Below are 18,036 nucleotides of genomic sequence, written 5' to 3' on the forward strand. Positions count from 1 at the left end.
GGTGGCTGCAGACAGGATCTTATCATGTATCTCTGTATACAGGGAGCTCCCCCTAGTGGTGGCTGCAGACAGGATCTTATCATGTATCTCTGTATACAGGGAGCTCCCCCTAGTGGTGGCTGCAGACAGGATCTTATCATGTATCTCTGTATACAGGGAGCTCCCCCTAGTAGTGGCTGCAGACAGGATCTTATCATGTATCTGTATACAGGGAGCTCCTCCTAGTGGTGGCTGCAGACAGGATCTTATCATGTATCTCTGTATATAGGGAGCTCCCCCTAGTGGTGGCTGCAGACAGGATCTTATCATGTATCTCTGTATACAGGAAGCTCCCCCTAGTGGTGGCTGTAGACAGAATCTTAGCATGTATCTCTGTATACAGGGAGCTCCCTCTAGTGGTGGCTGCAGACAGGATCTTATCATGTATCTCTGTATACAGGGAGCTCCCCCTAGTGGTGGCTGCAGACAGGATCTTATCATGTATCTCTGTATACAGGGAGCTCCCCCTAGTGGTGGCTGCAGACAGGATCTTATCATGTATCTCTGTATACAGGGAGCTCCCCCTAGTGGAGGCTGCAGACAGTCTCTTATCATGTGTCTCTGTATACAGGGAGCTCCCCCTAGTGGAGGCTGCAGACAGTATCTTATCATGTATCTCTGTATACAGGGAGCTCCCCCTAGTGGTGGCTGCAGACAGGATCTTACCATGCATCTCTGTATACAGGGAGCTCCCCCTAGGGGTGGCTGCAGACAAGATCTTATCATGTATCTCTGTATACAGGGAGTTCCCCCTAGTGGTGGCTGCAGACAGTATCTTATCATGTATCTCTGTATACAGGGAGCTCCCCCTAGTGGTGGCTGCAGACAGGATCTTATCATGTATCTCTGTGTACAGGGAGCTCCCCCTAGTGGTGGCTGCAGACAGGATCTTATCATGCATCTCTGTATACAGGGAACTCCCCCTAGTGGTGGCTGCAGACAGTATCTTATCATGTATCTCTGTATACAGGGAGCTCCCCTAGTGGTGACTGCAGACAGGATCTTATCATGTATCTCTGTATACAGGGAGCTCCCCCTAGTGGTGACTGCAGACAGGATCTTATCATGTATCTCTGTATACAGGGAGCTCCCCCTAGTGGTGACTGCAGACAGGATCTTATCATGTATCTCTGTATACAGGGAGCTCCCCCTAGTGGTGGCTGCAGACAGTATCTTATCTTGTATCTCTGTATACAGGGAGCTCCCCCTAGTGGTGACTGCAGACAGGATCTTATCATGTATCTTTGTATACAGGGGGCTCCCCCTAGTGGAGGCTGCAGACAGGATCTTATCATGTATCTCTGTATACAGGGAGCTCCCCCTAGTGGTGGCTGCAGACAGGATCTTATCATGTATCTCTGTATACAGGGAGCTCCCCCTAGTGGTCGCTGCAGACAGTATCTTATCTTGTATCTCTGTATACAGGGAGCTCCCCCTAGTGGTGGCTGCAGACAGGATCTTATCATGTATCTCTGTATACAGGGAGCTCCCCCTAGTGGTGGCTGCAGACAGGATCTTCTCATGTATCTCTGTATACAGGAAGCTCCCCCTAGTGGTGGCTGCAGACAGGATCTTATCATGTATCTCTGTATACAGGGAGCTCCCCCTAGTGGTGGCTGCAGACAGGATCTTCTCATGTATCTCTGTATACAGGGAGCTCCCCCTAGTGGTGACTGTAGACAGGATCTTATCATGTATCTCTGTATACAGGGAGCTCCCCCTAGTGGTAGCTGCAGACAGTATCTTATCTTGTATCTCTGTATACAGGGAGCTCCCCCTAGTGGTGGCTGCAGACAGGATCTTATCATGTATCTCTGTATACAGGGATCTCCCCCTAGTGGAGGCTGCAGACAGAAAGTTATTATATGTCTCTGTCAGGAAAAAAAAAAGCTGCGCTTGCTATACTGTTATATTAGGAAAGTATTTGGCATATAATTTTTAATTTATTATGGAAAAATAGTGTGCATTGGTATATACAGTGTAAGCAGTTAATATTCCAGTCTGGTGATGTGAGGAGGACGATGGACGGCTCTTCGGGAATGATTATGAGCCGCATATTAAACATTGCATCTGTGCAGAATATTCCGCAGCTGTCAGGATTTATTTAAAAGGCAATATCCTTTCTCTGGGTTTTATTTAGTAGCTGTTTATACCATGTGCAAGATAGTTAATCCCGAATGCATGAGTCACCGGTGTATGATTTCATGGAGGGAGCATGGATCGTATGTGCGCAAATCTGCGATCTGATGGGACACATGTAAAAGGAAAACAAATAGGTGAGGGGGGCGCGAGGGGGGAGAGAGGGGGGGCGAGGGGGGGGGGCGAAACCTGCTAGAATAATTTATGTGGTTTATGTAAGAAAACAAACAAGGAACAGAAGATGAATGGAGATTGCAGGTCGCAGTGTTTGGTAATAACCAGAAATTCTGATGGGACTCAACTCCTTAAAGGACCAAACTAATCCCAAAACTGCTTCACTGAATGAAGAGCGAATATTGTAGAAAATCACAGCTGCAGATTTTATTAAAGGAACGCTCCAGGCAAATCGATAAACTATTAAGTCTCCTGCAAATCCTTGAGACGTTCGGTGACTAAAGTCAGGTTACCAATACTCCTCATCCGAAAGTCAATTCAAAGTGTTCATTGGGCTCTTGTCCCTGGTGGGCAGGGGTTTAGCTCACAGTTTTCTGATTTCCGCTTTTATAGTTAAGCAATTTATCACTCAAATTCTTAATCATCGCCAATTCCACTATTGTTCAATTAGATCAATTACAGTATATTATTTTCCAATCTCTGGAGTCAAAACTAATGGATGATTTTTAAGATTTTCTGAGTCCCAGATGTAGCAAAGTTGTCCAGTGGTTTACTGCAATATGCCCTGGTGTCCGAGTGGATTAATACTTTAGTCCCTGATGTCCTCAGGTATAGTGCCTCGTTTGAGATATATATATATATCCAGTGCTATGGTCCTGGATGCCCATTAGTCTCACACAGCAGTCCCTGGTGTTCAGAGGATAGGGGCACCCAATTCATTATAGTCTGCTATTATTAAGTGTCCTTGTTCTGGTGTCCAGTAGGTCAGTGTTTTTCTGCCTCCGTCCAGCAGTTTAGTGACCAATGCTCTGGTGTCCGGTTTACTATTCCTGGTGTCCAGTAGTTTAGTGACCAAGGTCCTAGTGTCCAGTTTTTTAGTGATCCAGGACCTGGTGTCCAGTTTAGTATTCCTGGTGTCCAGTAGTTTAGTGACCCGGGTCCTGGTGTCCAGTTTAGTATTCCTGGTGTCCAGTAGTTTAGTGACCCGGGTCCTGGTGTCCAGTAGTTTAGTGACCAAGGTCCTAGTGTCCAGTTTTTTAGTGATCCAGGACCTGGTGTCCAGTTTACTATTCCTGGTGTCCAGTAGTTTAGTGACCCGGGTCCTGGTGTCCAGTTTAGTATTCCTGGTGTCCAGTAGTTTAGTGACCTAGGTCCTGGTGTCCAGTTTAGTATTCCTGGTGTCCAGTAGTTTAGTGACCCGGGTCCTGGTGTCCAGTTTTTTAGGGATCCAGGACCTGGTGTCCAGTTTAGTATTCCTGGTGTCCAGTAGTTTAGTATGTAAGTCCATTGTGTCCAGTTGTTAAGTGTTTACGCCCTTAGCACTGGTGTCCAGTATTTTAGTGACCCAGGTCCTGGTGTCCAGTTTTTTAGTGACCCAGGTCCTGGTGTCCAGCTTAGTATTCCTGGTGTCCAGTAGTTTAGTATGTAAGTCCCTTGTGTCCAGTTGTTAAGAGTTTACGCCCCTAGCACTGGTGCCCAGTAGTTTGGTGGCTGAGCCCCTTATGTGCAGAATATCAAAACCAGTCCAATATATCCAACGATTCTGCATGAAAGTCCCTGTTGTCCAAAGTTCAGCATCCTTAGACCTTAATTTCCATCGGTTACCACCACACTCAGTGGTGACTCACAAGAAGTATTTACTTTCCAGCATCAGGGAGTAGTGGAATGAGGGGTAATCACAAGCGTTCAAGGTAAAGCAAATTATTCACAGTTGGTAAAGTGCGAAGTAACAATCGACTGATTTATAGATACAATCACTTAAGATTCTAGTTAACAGATTTTACTATTGTTATCCCAATCCCAGCCCTTCTGCAGGGGCGCATCCGTGCCCCCCTACCCTGGAGCGAATATTCGGCTCCCGGTCTTTGGTATTCAGTCTTCGGTGCTTGACCTCGACGTCTGCTCCTCCTGTGAAATCGGTGCTCGGTCTTCGGGGCTTGACCATGAAGTCGGGATTTCCACTGGACGCGGTCTTCAGCTTCCTCTTTGTAGTCAGTATAGCTGAGGTTTACTGTCAGGTCCATGCACTGCGGTCCCCTGCTCCGCCGCGTGCACGTCCGCTTCCCTGCTAGTCATAGCAACTCCTCCCTTTCTCTGCCATCACCTGACCCGTTCATACTCTTCCCTCCAGGAAACACGCTCTTCATGTTTCAGTTCCCGTCAGTTCTGTCCAGCCAGCAGATGGCGATATCTGCCTGCAAGTAGTGTGGGGGGTTCAGTACAGTGCGCCGTCCCCGTACACATCGGTTTATGTGGAATAAAGCCCATGTGCACTGGCTGTGCTGTCCGTCATTTACTTAGGCTGAAAACGTTATAGTCTGATCGAGTGCCGAGGTCTCCACATGTATCCACTGCAGAGCAATTACAACCAAACCCCCATAATGTCATCATTTTCACTTTGCAGATATCTCACTTTCTGTATTTTGCACCAATTGAACTTATTTCCTGTCTTATATTCCAGAGCTGCAATCAATAATTCTGCCAAGCAGTGGGTCACCGATGAGCCGATGGTGGCGTCTGTAGCGAAGACCGGTGAGGAGGTGAACACTGCAGAATCGTCATCTGCTGAATGCGTCCATGATAAGAGCTTTGGTCTTGTGACCGTCCTGCGCTTCCTCTCCCAGTAGTGCTCCCCATGGCGCGGCCATCCTGCACTCTCTCTCCCTGTGGTACAGCCGTCCTGTGCTTCCTCTCCCCGTGGCGCGATCGCCCTGTGCTCCCTGTCTCCGTGGCACGGTCGTCCTGCTCTTCCTCTCCCCATGGCGCAGTCGTCCTCGGTTTCCTCTCCCCGTGGCATGTCCATCCTGCTCTTCCTCTCTCCGGGGTGCGGCCGTCCTGCACTTTTTTTCTCCGTGGCGTGGCCATCTTGCGCTTCCTCTCCCCGTGGCGTGTCCATCCTGCTCTTCCTCTCCCTGTGGTACGGCCGTCCTGCGCTTCCTCTCCCCATGGCGTGGCCGTCCTGCGCTTCCTCTCCCCATGGCGTGGCCGTCCTGCGCTTCCTCTCTCCGTGGCACGGCCATCCTACTCTTCCACTTTTCGTGGTGCGGCCGTCCAGAGCTTCCCCTCTCCATGGCACGGCCGTCCTGCACTTCCCCTCTCCGTGGTCGTCCTGCCCTTCCTCTCCCCATGGTGCGGCCGTACTGCGCTTTCTCTCCCCATGGCTCGGTTGTCCTGGCTCCCTCTCCCTGTGGCACGGTCGTCCTGCACTTCCTCTCCTCGTGGCACGGTCGTCCTGTGCTCCCTCTCCCTGTGGCGCGGTCGTCCTGCACTCCCTCTCCCTGTGGCGCGGTTGTCCTGCATTCCCTCTCCCCGTAGCACAGTCGTCCTGCGCTCCCTCTCCCCGTGGTGCGGTTGTCCTGCGCTCCCTCTCCCCGTGGCGCGGTTGTCCTGCACTCCCTCTCCCCGCGGTGCGGTTGTCCTGCGCTCCCTCTCCCCGTGGCGCGGTTGTCCTGCACTCCCTCTCCCCGCGGCGCGGTTGTCCTGCACTCCTTCTCCCCATGGCACAGTCGTCCTGCGCTTCCTCTCCCCGTGGCGCGGTCGTCCTGCGCTTCCTCTCCCCGTGGCACGGTCGTCCTGCGCTCCCTCTCCCCGTGACACGGTCGTCCTGTGCTCCCTTTCCCCGTGGCGCGGTTATCCTGCGCTCCCTCTCCCTGTGTCGCGGTCGCCCTGCACTCCCTCTCCCCGTGGCACGGTCGTCCTGCGCTCCCTCTCCCCGTGGCACGGTCGTCCTGCACTCCCTCTTCCCGTGGCATGGTCGTCCTGCGCTCCCTCTCCCCGTGGCGCGGTCGTCCTGCACTCCCTCTCCCTGTGGCGCGGTCGTCCTGCGCTCCCTCTCCCCGTGGCGCGGTTGTCCTGCGCTCCCTCTCCCCGTGGCGCAGTTGTCCTGTGCTCCCTCTCTCCAGGGCCGGTCGTCCTGCACTCCCTCTCCCTGTGGCGCGGTCGTCCTGCGCTCCCTCTCCCCGTGGCGCGGTCGTCCTGCGCTCCCTCTCCCCGTGGCGCAGTTGTCCTGTGCTCCCTCTCTCCAGGGCCGGTCGTCCTGCACTCCCTCTCCCTGTGGCGCGGTCATCCTGCGCTCCCTCTCCCCGTGGCGCGGTCGTCCTGCGCTCCCTCTCCCTGTGGCGCGGTCGTCCTGCGCTCCCTCTCGCCATGGCGCAGTCGTCCTGTGCTCCCTCTCTCCAGGGCCGGTCGTCCTGCACTCCCTCTCCCCGTGGCGCGGTCGTCCTGCGCTCCCTCTCCCCGTGGCGCAGTCGTCCTGTGCTCCCTCTCTCCAGGGACGATCGTCCTGCGCTCCCTCTCCCCGTGGCGCGGCCATCCTGCGCTCCCTCTCCCCGTGACGTGGTCGTCCTGCACCTAGTCTCCCCGGGGCGCGGGGTTATGAATGATGAATGTTGTGTAGTATCAGATGTTCAGCGCTGAACGCCGGCCAGCGTGATAGGATGTGTGACCCTCACATGGAACGTCCCGGCCGCGCTGCGCTCAATCTTCTGCTTCATGTCTCGCTTGTCAAGACAAGGACATTTATTAGTCATGAGAAAGTCCAAAACTGGAGGTGAAAGTGAGGGATCAGCGGTGCCCGGAGATGAGCCGCTGATCCTTCATCCCCAGCAGAGACTGAGAAGCAGCTTCTCCAGGACTGACCCCTAGAAACAGCCGATCTAGAGGCGAAACCACTGCGAGGTCACTCCATGACTGATCTGCAGGTCTATCATTCTATCATGTTCTGCAGCAGCTGAGGTCTGTGCTGGAGACGCTGCCATAATGCAGAGCGTTAGATGACGAGTTCAGCTCTGCTACATGCGTGTGACCCAAAGGAAGCCGGGATATCATCGCCTTATCCCCGCACTTACACTAAGGAGGGGAAGACGTTTCCCAGGAGGTCCCAGCAGTGAAAGGCCATTAATTGCAGACTTTGCATCCATTACAAGTATTCAGCCTCCGGATGGGAAGAGGTTATAGGATCGGGAATTACCGGATAACATGGGAATGACATGATCTGTGACGTGACAAACCCTCACTGCTGATCACATAACCCCGCATCAGGAAAGCGAGGATCTACCAGAGACAAGGAACCAGTCCTTACAGTCATCATAAATTAAAGAGCCAACGTATTTATGGACTTTCCAGCAGTTTATTAATCCTTCGCAACCATATTCCATGTACGGCTGATGCAAGGCAAGTCATTTACTAATATATCTTCATAGCAACTGGAGGGATAGTGTTCAGATACATAACTCCAAATCCCCTGAAATATGACACATGATACGATCCTGTCTACAGCCACCACTAGGGGGAGCTCCCTGTATACAGAGATACATGATAAGATCCTGTCTGCAGCCACCACTAGGGGGAGCTCCCTGTATACAGAGATACATGATAAGATCCTGTCTGCAGCCACCACTAGGGGGAGCTCCCTGTATACAGAGATACATGATAAGATCCTGTCTACAGCCACCACTAGGGGGAGTTCCCTGTATACAGAGATACATGATAAGATCCTGTCTGCAGCCACCACTAGGGGGAGCTCCCTGTATATAGATACATGATAAGATCCTGTCTACAGCCACCACTAGGGGGAGCTCCCTGTATACAGGGATACATGATAAGATCCTGTCTGCAGCCACCACTAGGGGGAGCTCCCTGTATACAGAGATACATGATAAGATCCTGTCTGCAGCCACCACTAGGGGGAGCTCCCTGTATACAGAGATACATGATAAGATCCTGTCTGCAGCCACCACTAGGGGGAGCTCCCTGTATACAGAGATACATGATAAGATCCTGTCTGCAGTCACCACTAGGGGGAGCTCCCTGTATACAGAGATACATGATACGATCCTGTCTGCAGCCACCACTAGGGGGATCTCCCTGTATACAGAGATACATGATAAGATCATGTCTGCAGCCACCAATAGGGGGAGCTCCCTGTATACAGAGATACATGATACGATCCTGTCTGCAGCCACCACTGGGGGGAGCTCCCTGTATACAGAGATACATGATAAGATCCTGTCTGCAGTCACCACTAGGGGGAGCTCCCTGTATACAGAGATACATGATAAGATCCTGTCTGCAGCCACCACTAGGGGGAGCTCCCTGTATACAGAGATACATGATAAGATCCTGTCTGCAGTCACCACTAGGGGGAGCTCCCTGTATACAGAGATACATGATAAGATCCTGTCTGCAGCCACCACTAGGGGGAGCTCCCTGTATACAGAGATACATGATAAGATCCTGTCTGCAGCCACCAATAGGGGGAGCTCCCTGTATACAGAGATACATGATACGATCCTGTCTGCAGCCACCACTAGGGGGAGCTCCCTGTATACAGAGATACATGATAAGATCCTGTCTGCAGCCACCAATAGGGGGAGCTCCCTGTATACAGAGATACATGATACGATCCTGTCTGCAGCCACCACTAGGGGGAGCTCCCTGTATACAGAGATACATGATAAGATCCTGTCTGCAGTCACCACTAGGGGGAGCTCCCTGTATACAGAGATACATGATAAGATCCTGTCTGCAGCCACCACTAGGGGGAGCTCCCTGTATACAGAGATACATGATAAGATCCTGTCTGCAGCCACCACTAGGAGGAGCTCCCTGTATACAGAGATACATGATAAGATCCTGTCTGCAGCCACCACTAGGAGGAGCTCCCTGTATACAGAGATACATGATAAGATTCTGTCTGCAGCCACCACTAGGGGGAGCTCCCTGTATACAGAGATACATGATAAGATCCTGTCTGCAGCCACCACTAGGGGGAGCCCCCTGTATACAGAGATACATGATAAGATTCTGTCTGCAGTCACCACTAGGGGGAGCTCCCTGTATACAGAGATACATGATAAGATTCTGTCTGCAGTCACCACTAGGGGGAGCTCCCTGTATACAGAGATACATGATAAGATCCTGTCTGCAGCCACCACTAGGGGGAGCTCCCTGTATACAGAGATACATGATGCGATCCTGTCTGCAGCCACCACTAGGGGGAGCCCCCTGTATACAGAGATACATGATAAGATTCTGTCTGCAGTCACCACTAGGGGGAGCTCCCTGTATACAGAGATATATGATAAGATCCTGTCTGCAGCCACCACTAGGGGGAGCTCCCTGTATACAGAGATACATGATAAGATCCTGTCTGCAGTCACCACTAGGGGGAGTTCCCTGTATACAGAGATACATGATAAGATCCTGTCTGCAGCCACCACTAGGGGGAGCTCCCTGTATACAGAGATACATGATAAAATCCTGTCTGCAGCCACCACTAGGGGGGGAGTTCCCTGTATACAGAGATACATGATAAGATTCTGTCTGCAGCCACCACTAGGGGGAGCTCCCTGTATATAGAGATACATGATAAGATTCTGTCTGCAGTCACCACTAGGGGGAGCTCCCTGTATACAGAGATACATGATAAGATCCTGTCTGCAGCCACCACTAGAGGGAGCTCCCTGTATACAGAGATACATGATAAGATCCTGTCTGCAGCCACCACTAGGGGGAGCTCCCTGTATACAGAGATACATGATACGATCCTGTCTGCAGCCACCAATAGGGGGAGCTCCCTGTATGCAGAGATACATGATAAGATCCTGTCTGCAGCCACCAATAGGGGGAGCTCCCTGTATACAGAGATACATGATACGATCCTGTCTGCAGCCACCACTAGGGGGAGCTCCCTGTATACAGAGATACATGATAAGATCCTGTCTGCAGTCACCACTAGGGGGAGCTCCCTGTATACAGAGATACATGATAAGATCCTGTCTGCAGCCACCACTAGGGGGAGCTCCCTGAATACAGAGATACATGATAAGATCCTGTCTGCAGTCACCACTAGGGGGAGCTCCCTGTATACAGAGATACATGATGCGATCCTGTCTGCAGCCACCACTAGGGGGAGCTCCCTGTATAGAGAGATACATGATAAGATCCTGTCTGCAGTCACCACTAGGGGGAGCCCCCTGTATACAGAGATACATGATAAGATTCTGTCTGCAGTCACCACTAGGGGGAGCTCCCTGTATACAGAGATATATGATAAGATCCTGTCTGCAGCCACCACTAGGGGGAGCTCCCTGTATACAGAGATACATGATAAGATTCTGTCTGCAGTCACCACTAGGGGGAGCTCCCTGTATACAGAGATATATGATAAGATCCTGTCTGCAGTCACCACTAGGAGGAGCTCCCTGTATACAGAGATACATGATAAGATCCTGTCTGCAGTCACAACTAGGGGGAGCTCCCTGTATACAGAGATACATGATAAGATCCTGTCTGCAGCCACCACTAGAGGGAGCTCCCTGTATACAGATACAAGATAAGATCCTGTCTGCAGCCACCACTAGGTGGAGCTCCCTGTATACAGAGATACATGATAATATCCTGTCTACAGCCACCACTAGGGGGAGCTCCCTGTATACAGAGATACATGATAAGATCCTGTCTGCAGCCACCACTAGGGGGAGCTCCCTGTATACAGAGATACATGATAAGATCCTGTCTGCAGCCACCACTAGGGGGAGCTCCCTGTATACAGAGATACATGATAAGATTCTGTCTGCAGCCACCACTAGGGGGAGTTCCCTGTATACAGAGATACATGATAAAATCCTGTCTGCAGCCACCACTAGGGGGAGTTCCCTGTATACAGAGATACATGATAAGATTCTGTCTGCAGCCACCACTAGGGGGAGCTCCCTGTATACAGAGATACATGATAAGATTCTGTCTGCAGTCACAACTAGGGGGAGCTCCCTGTATACAGAGATACATGATAAGATCCTGTCTGCAGTCACAACTAGGGGGAGCTCCCTGTATACAGAGATACATGATAAGATCCTGTCTGCAGCCACCACTAGAGGGAGCTCCCTGTATACAGATACAAGATAAGATCCTGTCTGCAGCCACCACTAGGTGGAGCTCCCTGTATACAGAGATACATGATAAGATCCTGTCTGCAGCCACCACTAGGGGGAGCTCCCTGTATACAGAGATACATGATAAGATCCTGTCTGCAGCCACCACTAGGGGGAGCTCCCTGTATACAGAGATACATGATAAGATTCTGTCTGCAGTCACAACTAGGGGGAGCTCCCTGTATACAGAGATACATGATAAGATCCTGTCTGCAGTCACAACTAGGGGGAGCTCCCTGTATACAGAGATACATGATAAGATCCTGTCTGCAGCCACCACTAGAGGGAGCTCCCTGTATACAGATACAAGATAAGATCCTGTCTGCAGCCACCACTAGGGGGAGCTCCCTGTATACAGAGATACATGATAAGATTCTGTCTGCAGCCACCACTAGAGGGAGCTCCCTGTATACAGAGATACATGATAAGATTCTGTCTGCAGCCACCACTAGGGGGAGCTCCCTGTATACAGAGATACATGATAAGATCCTGTCTGCAGCCACCACTAGGGGGAGCTCCCTGTATACAGAGATACATGATGAGATCCTGTCTGCAGCCACCACTAGGGGGAGCTCCCTGTATACAGAGATACATGATAAGATTCTGTCTGCAGCCTCCACTAGGGGGAGCTCCCTGTATACAGAGACACATGATAAGATTCTGTCTGCAGTCACCACTAGGGGGAGCTCCCTGTATACAGAGATACATGATAAGATTCTGTCTGCAGCCACCACTAGAGGGAGCTCCCTGTATGTACTTGATGACAGTAAGCTCCTGAACTCCCTCTAGTGGAGGTTGCAGGAAATATGAATGTTTTGAATCTCTGCTAGGAAATTCTATTAAGTAAAGAGTTAATCATTCCTGAAATACAGAATAACAGAAGTGTCTGGTGACTCCCGGATCTGTTGCACAGTGTCAGAGGGAAGCGTTTGCTTTCCATGCGCTGATCTCGCTCTTGCTCTGGACCTTATTGTAAAGGCCTCTCTTGTGTCTGTTGAACTGCAGCTCAGTTTTAACCAACTCTCCCCCCCTCCCCCTTCCAAAAAAAAGGAAAAATAATCCCAGAAACCCTTTTATTAAAACCACCTGCTCGGCATTGTTAGCGGACATTGATGCTGTCAAGTCATTGAGCTTCTTAAGCCAAAACAAGTCATTAAGTAGATGGTGAATTAGAGGTTTAGACATGGTGGATGGGAGCCCCGGATGATCAATGGGAGTCCTCCGCTGATAAAATGAAGCTCCTTGGACGACCCCGCGCATCACGCTTCCCTCACTGAGCGTAATTAAGACTGAGTGATCGCAGGCCCGGCTCCGCGCTGAAAGCCCATCAGTAGGTATAACCATTAATAATCCTCCGCAGCGCTGCACATTGTAATCGGCAGCCTCCAATTTACTGTAATCGTCCCATGCAAAAAGAAAAAAAGTAAAAAAAAAAAAAATTTTTTTTTTTTTCATTTTTTTTTTTTTAATTCGGCTGATTGGAAATTCATCCGAGCAGTTGAAAGAGAGAAAAACAAGGTCCGCCGGGTGAAGAGGGCAAATTACGCCGGCGTGTACGCTGAGTGACAGACATTTTAGTGCTAGCAGGGGACCGAATTTTAAAAGGTCACCGAAAACTTTTGGCTCGGGAACCCCCTGACAAACAATGAACTTTCCATATATTTATTTGCCCATTTCTTTGTTTTTACAGCAAGCATAATAAATGAGTTAAATGACGTTGCGGAGGCCTGCACATTGTCAGCACAGGTTATAAGTCACTATTAAACCCCCCATCACATCAGCCCCAAACCCGGCCCAGGCAAGAGGCTGAGAGTTATTTGCATTCTTTATGTCATAAAAAATCATATCCTTTTACCTAAGACTTGTTTCTTTATTAAACGCAGCCACAAGAGTATTTAGCTCTGGCAAAAAAAAAAAGTTTCTCTGCAGAACTTCGAGCCGCGAGAAAAAAAAAAAGTGATGGTCCCAGTTGAACGTATCTGGGCTTCCACTCAAGAAACACACATTACTTTTAAATAAGATTAGCCTTTATATTCTGCTGCTTAACGTAAAACTCCTCGTGTCATTCTCTCATTTTAGGTAAACGCTAAAATCCTGCACTCACAACAAAAATACAGAAAAGACTGGTCAAAAAAAATCCTGCAAAACTGTCTGCATGCGCTAAACTGGCACAAAACGCTGGGAAATAAAAGGCAATCAACCAGAATTTGGAATGGGGGTGAGTAATTTTATTAGGGAAATTGACAAACTTTCTTTCTGCTATAAACCAATGAAACAAGATCGATATAACAAGTGGTCTCTCCAAAGTCATCACAAAATGACACTTTTACTGCAGTCTCACCATTATTTATGATCAGTGACTTTTCTAGTAGGTCCGTGCTGGTTGTTATCACCTGCTGCCCCCCTGGCTGTTATGACTTGCTGCCCCCCTGGCTGTTATGACCTGCTGCTCTTCTGGCTGTTATGACCTGCTGCTCTTCTGGCTGTTATGACCTGCTGCTCTTCTGGTTGTTATGACCTGCTGCTCTTCTGGCTGTTATGACCTGCTGCTCTTCTGGCTGTTATGACCTGCTGAGTGTCTGGCTGTTATGACCTGCTGCTCTTCTGGCTGTTATGACCTGCTGAGTGTCTGGCTGTTATGACCTGCTGCTCTTCTGGCTGTTATGACCTGGTGCTCTTCTGGCTGTTATGACCTGCTGAGTGTCTGGCTGTTATGACCTGCTGAGTGTCTGGCTGTTATGACCTGCTGAGTGTCTGGCTGTTATGACCTGCTGCTCTTCTGGCTGTTATGACCTGCTGCTCTTCTGGCTGTTATGACCTGCTGAGTGTCTGGCTGTTATGACCTGCTGCCTCTCTAGCTGTTTTGAATTGTTGTTATTCTAGCTGTTAGTACCTGCCTAGTCTCTGGCTGTTATGACCTTATGCTCCTGTGGCTATAACTTGCTGCCCCTGTGGCTGTTAGGAACTGTTGTTCTTCTATCTGTTAGGACCTGCTTAGTCTCTAGCTGTTATGACTTGCTGCCTCTCTGGCTGTTATGACCTACTTCTCCTCTGGCTGTTTTGACCTACTGCCCCTCTGGCTGTTTATGACATGCTGCTCTTCTGACTGTTATGACATGCTGAGTGTCTGGCTGTTATGACCTGCTGCCCCTCTGGCTGTTTTGAACTGTTGTTATTCTAACTGTTAGGACCTGCTTAGGCTCTGGCTGTTATGACCTAATATTCTTGTGGTTATGACCTACTGCCCCTCTGGCTGTTATGACCTGCTGCCCCTCTGGCTGTTATGACCTGCTGCCCCTCTGGCTGTTATGACCTGCTGCCGCTCTCGCTGTTATCACCTGCTGCCCCTCTCGCTGTTATCACCTGCTGCCCCTCTCGCTGTTATGACCTGCTGCTTCTCTGGCTGTTATGACCTGCTGTACAATGACTAATAACTCCTCTATACAGTACATAACACAGGATCTACCATTCACAATAGGTGATGTTACATCTCACCTCCTCCTCCTTCTGCACAATGACTGATAATACTGCTATTTACAGTAGATAACATAGGATCCACCATTCATAATACATGTCACAACTCACCTCTTCCCCTTTCCTACACAGTGACTTTTGCACTCGCTCAATAGATGTTTCAATACTAAGGATTGGGTTGAGGGTTTGACTGTTGCTACAAATGTACATGGTGATTAGTTGTATACTTGCTTGTTTAGTTGTGGCTCAGTGGTTAGCAGTAGTGTTTTGCAGCGCTGTGGTCCTGAGTTCAAGTCCCACTATACCGAAAAGGTTGTCTTGTTTTATCGGCATTGTATAGAAGAAATTAAACTAACTTTTCTCAGGAAATGAATAATTTAGTTTTCTAATGAGCAGTGATTTTGTCACTTGTTCTATGTAAAAGAAATGATGCTATTGTCTATAAGTGGCACGGTGGCTCAGTGGTTAGCACGGCTGCTTTTCAGCTCTGAGGTCCTGGGTTCAAATCTTGATCAATTATTTTCTTTTCAACTTGCGCTGTTTTGACTAATTGTCGTATATACTAAAATATAGCATTATATATAGCAAACAATTCTCATGGGCAGCACAGTGGCTCAGTGGTTAGCACTGCTCATTTTATAGCACTGAGATCCTGGGTTTAAATCTAACAAAAAGATCAATATCCAAACTGTTGTTAGGGTAAAATTAATGGACTTGTGTCTCCTTGGTGAATGTGGAAGTCGTTTAATTTTTTAGGTTTTTATTAATTTACTTTCTGGCCGTCTGAGGAGAGACCTGTGATCTGATCTGTAGCTTCTCTGAGGTCTTGCGGCTGCTCAGTGGTTAGCACTGTTACTTTGCAGTAATTGCTACTGCTGAGTATTAACTATTTAAATCAATGTTTCTGAAAAGAGCAAAAAATATATATATATTTTTCAACTTGTGTTTTGACTACTTTGCATTATATAGAAGGATCGGCCACTATTCATTACAGACATGGTGGCTCAGTGGTTAATGCTGAGCGCCTGAATTCTTTTCCCACAAACAGCAACATGTAAATGGTTACCAGCAAAGATATTTTATGTAACTTCCAAGTGTCAAAGCAGAGGGATGTCAGCTCCTGAGTCACCCCCTACCAGATCAGCGCAGTAGCTCAGTGGTTAGCGCTGGTGCTTTACAGCTCTGAGATCCTGGGTTCTAATCCTGAATATAAAGTTCTTTTTCACTTGGGAGGATTTGATCTCTTGTTCTAGATCCTGCAATATTCATTACATAGAAGAAACGAGCATCATGTCTACAGGGTGGCACAGTAGCTCAGTGGTTAGTGATGATGGTTTGCAACACTGAGGTCCTGGGTTCTAATATGGCATGTAAAGCTGTTTTGAATTTGGGAGGATTTGATCTCTTGTTCTTGATCCTGCAATATTCATTATATAGGAGAAACGCTGGTGTCTATACCTAGGACGGATGGTGGCTCAGTGGTTAGCGCTGGTGCTTTACAGCTCTGAGATCCTGATTTCTAATCCTGAGTATAAAGTTCTTTTGCACTTGGGAGGATTTGATCTCTTGTTCTAGATCCTGCAATATTCATTACATAGAAGAAACGAGCATCATGTCTACAGGGTGGCACAGTAGCTCAGTGGTTAGTGATGATGGTTTGCAACACTGAGGTCCTGGGTTCTAATATGGCATGTAAAGCTGTTTTGAATTTGGGAGGATTTGATCTCTTGTTCTAGATCCTGCAATATTCATTATATAGGAGAAACGCTGGTCTCTACACCTAGGACAGATGGTGGCTCAGTGGTTAGTGCTGATGTTTAGCAACTGGCAGTATATCAACAGTTTTGCACAAAATCTACCTTTATTTAAATTCTAAAACAATTTCTTTATTTTAAACCTTTAAAATCACAAAAAAAACGATCCCACACCGTGAGCAAATACACACAAGCAAAACAAAACAAAAATGGACTCTATGAAGCCGCAATGAAAAAACTGTTTTATATAAAGTCACTAAAAGGATTTTTTATGTGGTCTTTCTATAACGGGGCAGATAGTCTGTATACACCCCAGACCACACCTATCAGTGGAGATACACGCACCCTAAAGTTCCAGTGGTGCCCCCACTCCACGGCGGCGGCCCCTCATCTCCCTCACTAGATTAGATTTGGGTAGATCAATAGATAATACATAACAATCACTTATCTTACACGATTCACGGCAGCCTCTGCTCATTGATTTCATTGGTATCAGTCATACCCCGGCTTCCATAGACACCATCCACAGAGTCCAAAAACTGATGTTTTGCAGCACTGAGGCCCTGGCTTCAAATCCCACCCGAGACAACAACTAAAAGCACATAAAGGTCTGTCACTGACATTATATATTATATATATACAAATGATGGGTGCTCAGGCTGGCACAGTAGCTCAGTGGTTAGTGATGATGGTTTCCAGTGCTGACGTCCTGGGTTCTAATCCTGAATTTAGAGGTCTTTTTAACATGAGAGGATTTGATCTTTTGTTCTAGATCCTGCAATATTCATTATATAGAAGAAACGGACATTATCGCTTCAGAGTGGCACGCTTGCTCAGTGGTTAGCGCTGGTAGTTTACTGCGCTGAGGTCTTGGGTTCAAATCCTATGAATAAAGTTCTTTTGAGCTTGGGATGATTTGATCTCTTGTTCTAGATCCTGCTATAATAATTATATAGAAGTAAACATCCTCTCTTCTGGGTGGCACAGTAGCTCAATAGCTCAGTGGTTAGTGATAATAGTTTGAAGTCCTGGGTTCTAATCCTCAATATAAAGTTCTTTTGAACATGAGAGGATTTGATCTTTTGTTCTAGATCGTTCAATATTCATTATATAGAAGGAACACACACTACCTCTTCAGGGCGGCACAGTAGCTCAGTGGTTAGTGATGCTGGTTTCCAGCGCTGAGGGCTTGGTTCTAATCCTGAGTATGAAGTTCTTTTGCACTTGGGGGGATTTGATCTCTTGTTCTATATTCTGCAATATTCATTATATAGGAGAAATGAACATCCTCCCCTCAGGGTGGCACAGTAGCTCAGTGGTTAACGCTGGTGCTTTGCAGGGTTTGTGTTCTGGGTTCAAGTCCCTCCAAGAACAGCCTCTGCAAGGAGTTTGTATGTCCTCCCTGTGTCTGGGTGGTTTCCTCTCTGCCATTGCCACAAAAACATACAGGTAGGGTGATGGTGTTACTGTATCAAGGCTTTGTGGAGCGTCCAGGAGGCTGCTGCTTGTCTGTCTGGTTATTG

This window comes from Anomaloglossus baeobatrachus, chromosome 12 (assembly GCF_048569485.1).
Source record: "Anomaloglossus baeobatrachus isolate aAnoBae1 chromosome 12, aAnoBae1.hap1, whole genome shotgun sequence".
Classification (NCBI taxonomy): Eukaryota; Metazoa; Chordata; class Amphibia; order Anura; family Aromobatidae; genus Anomaloglossus; species Anomaloglossus baeobatrachus.